Below are 4,494 nucleotides of genomic sequence, written 5' to 3'. Positions count from 1 at the left end.
GGAATATAGTCACAACTTGTATCAATGGAAGAATATTCATCACACCATGGGAGAAGTTAGATATGCGCAAAGAATGGAAAATGATGAGAACATGCAAGCAAGGTTGGAGTAATTGACCCATAATTTGCCAACACTCAATCCTCAGATCAAGCCATTTGAGCAATGCCCTGAATTTAGAGCCAAGCAACAAGCAAGGTCTCATCACTATACGGAGGTAACTTTTAAAAGATTGGAAGAAGTTGGGCTCTCAGGACTCTTAGATTCTGTCTGGGGTAGAAGATGTCCTGGTGAAGAGATCCGAGACTATTCCAAGCTAGGGAAGAGAAAGAAGAAAAAGGGAGAATCAAGCGGCAGCCACGACCATTAGAAGGTGGCAAAGTTCTTTCATACCCCTTCTTTCATTCTTCTAATAAGGAGAAGCATGTCTGAAACATGATATGCCTCCACTGTTTATTTCCTTTTTATTTCATTTTCTTGTACTTTTCTTTGTTCAATAAGTAGCTAGAGAAATGATCTGCATTATGCTTGTCATTCATCACTTAGCTTGAATTTTGTTTTGTTTCCCATATGCTTGAATAAAAGAGAATTGTTTGAATTGAAAAGTAAATATCCAATGTTGCATAAGTAGAATGGAAGTCAATGGTGGTATATGTGTTTGATTAAATGCATAACTCATGAAATAAGTGTTGCATAGTATCATTTTCATTGAAGTGTGAGCTAGCTTGCTGTATGAAGGTTCCTATCAATAAAGAAAAAGCCCTTGAGAACAAAATTTAAAACAGAAAGAAAAGGAAGAAGAAAAAGCCAATGTGGCAAGAAAAAAAACAAAGAATAAAGGCTGGACACCAATAGCTTGGACCCTAGGACACATGCCTGTGGTGTTCTTGTACTAGGATATGCTTGGATAAGTAAATTCTAAGGGGTATTTTAAAACCCGGTCACTTAGATCAACTGATTTGGGATGACCAATTGAAAGTCCACAATAAAGAGCAACCTAGATACAGAACATTTAGTTATCCAAAGAGATGCTGGGCATCAATGATCCTAGGAAGAAGTAGTGAGCCATGTGTCTGTGGTGGAAGATGTTGATTTAAAAATAAAGCCAAAGGCTACTACTACAACATTAGACACCAAGCCTTCAAAAAAAAAATAATAAGCTTGATAAGCAACATGAGAAAAGAAAAGTTAGCAAGGGAGCAAGGAAAGAATAAACCTTATAACAGCAAGTTTAGCAAGCCTTTGAGGAAGAATGTATATTATGTAACAGCAACAATAATTGAGTTATCATTATCTGCATAAAAATCCCATGAATCAAATTTTGCTATATGCCTAATAAGGATATGTTTTCTTTTCTTGTTCATTTCATTTTCTCTTAGTTTTGATGCTTGCTTGGGGACAAGCAAGATTTAAGTTTGGTGTTGTGATGACAGGTCATCATATACCCATTTTTCAAGCTAATTTCACTTGTTTTATTAGTCTTTATGCACTTTCTTGCATCCTAAGTAAGTGATTTGGAGTGAAAATGCATAACTTCTTTAAATCAAACAACCACCATAAAATTAATGTTAACTCATGAGGTTTAAGCTGAATTTAATTGATTTTTAATTGATTTATAAGCCTTGTGAATTTAGTGATACTTTGAGTGGTTGTTTTGGTTTATTGTAGGTGAAGAAAAGAAGAAAAGAGGAAGCGTGGCTTAAGAAAGCGTGGCCCAAGAGAGAAAAAGTGTGGCGCATAAAAAGAGGAAGCAAGCATTGCCCTCCATAAGGGCACACTGCCCTCTAGAAGGGCAACAAAAGGAAACAAGGCTTGAGAGGCAACACTGCCCTGCCCACAACAAGGGCAGAGCACAAATTGATGCCATGAATCAAGAAGATCAAAAACACTGCCCTGCCCTCCTCAAGGGCAATATCGGGCTCACCAAAGGAAGAAATTCAAAGAAAAAGCTCACTAATGCTTGCCACAAGGATCGAACACGGCACCATGAGGAAACAAAAAACTAAGCCTTACTTTGGTGCCAAGAAAACCAAGGAAAAGTATAGCGTGTGCATTGCCCGAGTTTCGAACACGGGGCTTCAACTTTGGAAACATTGCCCTGCCCTCCGCAAGGGCAGGGCAGCATCTTGTGGTGCACGGCCAGCGCACCAGATTGGCGCACCAAGGGAAGTCTCGGCAGCAACGGCACCCACGCACGGGCATCATTCTGGCGCACCAAAAATTTCTGCCCTGCCCTCCACAAGAGCAGGGCAGCGTCCTACAGCACCAACTCACACGCAACATTCGCACCAAGGCCGCACGCATCAATTCCTTCCCTGCCTCCACAAGGGCAGGGCAGCCTCCTGGAAGCAACTTTTCTTGGGCTGAAATTGGATTAAAAATCCAATAAAATTCATTTCTTCACCAAATCAAAAGCCCATCCAAATTCCAAAATCCAAGAATAGAAAGTGTATAAATAGGAGTTAGTTTGATGTAATTAGGACCTTTCTTTTCACTTTTGACTTTTGAACCTTCTTTGGGTTTTTGAATTTTACTTTGAGTATTGAGAGCTAGGACTGCACTGAGATTTCTGAGAATTGGAAAGGAGAATTGATCTCTCTTCTTCCTTGTTCTTGTTTGAGCATTTTTACTTTTCTTGTTTGAGTCTTGGGTGTTAAGAATTGAGGAAATTCTGTCTCAATCTCCACTCAAGAACTCTTTAATTTCTCCTCTGCATAATTAAGTTCAATTACATTCCCTTTACTGTTTCTTCTTCAATTTCTCGTTAATTGCTTTGAGAATTTGGATCTGGGAAGGCAATTGAGATCTAGACTTTGCTATCTAGTCTCTGGAGTCCTGAGATCACATTTTCCTTTTGGTTCTTCTGTGAACCTCTGCTGCAATTCAATTTCCTTACTGTTTGAGTTCTAATTACTTCTAATTCAACTTCTGCTTTATTAATTGTTGCAATTCAATTTCCCTTTGCTTAAATTCTGATACCACAGTCCTCAAATCCCTTTTTCATTCAAGCAATTTATATTTCTTGCACTTTAAGTTACTACAATTTACATTTCTTGCACTTTAAGTTTCAGTCATTTAATTTTTTGTTCTTTAAGATTCAGTCCTTTTACTTTCAGTTCCTTTTAATTTCTGCAATTCTTCCCTTCCCCCTTTACATTTCCTGTTGTTTACTTACTGTTGGATACAAAACACTCAACCAATACTTGATTCACATGACTAAATCAACCACTAAACTAAAATTGCTCAATCCTTCAATCCCTGTGGGATCGACCTCACTCATGTGAGTTATTATTACTTGATGCGACCCGGTACACTTGCCGGTGAGTTTTGTGTTGGATCGTTTTCCGCACAACAATTGTGATCAACAATATTAGCTCTTTGGTATGTGCACAAAAACATTAACTCAGCACTTTCTTTCCACAATCTCGTTCAACTAACCAGCAAGTGTACTGGGTCGTCCAAGTAATAAACCTTACGTGAGTAAGGGTCGATCCCACAGAGATTGTTGGTATGAAACAAGCTATGGTCACCTTGTAAATCTCAGTTAGGCAGATTAAATGGTTATAGGTTTCGAAAATTAATAATAAATAGAAAATAAAAGGGGATAGAAATACTTATGTAAATTAATAGTGGGAATTTCAGATAGGCGTATGGAGATGCTGTGCTCCTCTTGAATCTCTACTTTCTCATTGCTTTCATCCAATCCTTCTTACTCCTTTCCATGGCAAGCTGTATGTAGGGCATCACCGTTGTCAATGGCTACATCCCATCCTCTCAGTGAAAACGTTCCTATGCTCTGTCACAGCACGGCTAATCATCTGTCAGTTCTCAATCAGGTTGGAATAGAATCCCTTGATTCTTTTGCGTTTGTCATCACGCCCAGCCTTCAAGAGTTTGAAGCTCGTCACAGTCATTCAATCCCAGAATCCTACTCAGAATACCATAGACAAGGTTTAGACTTTTCGTATCCTCATGAATGCCGCCATCTATCTAACTTATACCACGAAGATTCTGTTGGGGAATCTAAGAGATATGCACCCGGCCTATGGTAGAACGGAAGTGGTTGTCAATCACGCACGTTCATAGGTGAGAATGATGATGATTGTCACGGATCATTACATTCATCAAAGTATTGTGCAACGTATATCTTGGAATAAGAATAAAAGAGAAATGAATAGAAAGTAATAATAATTGTATTGAAACTTGAGGTACAGCAGAGCTCCACACCCTTAATCTATGGTGTGCAGAAACTCCACCGTTGAAAATACATAAGTGAAAGGTTCAGGCATGGCCGCATGGCCAGCCCCCTAAAAGTGCTCAATGGCCTCCTAAGATGAAGAATAAAACAAAACTGAGACCAAAGATGAAACGTGGTTAAAAGACGACTAATACATTAGTAAAAAGTCTTATTTATACTAGGGTTTACATGAGTAAGTAATTGATGCATAAATCCACTTCTGGGGCCCACTTGGTGTATGCTTGGGCTGAGCTTGATCT

Source organism: Arachis stenosperma, chromosome 9, assembly GCF_014773155.1.
Source record: "Arachis stenosperma cultivar V10309 chromosome 9, arast.V10309.gnm1.PFL2, whole genome shotgun sequence".
NCBI lineage: Eukaryota > Viridiplantae > Streptophyta > Magnoliopsida > Fabales > Fabaceae > Arachis > Arachis stenosperma.
Note: the sequence above shows the minus strand (reverse complement) of the source record.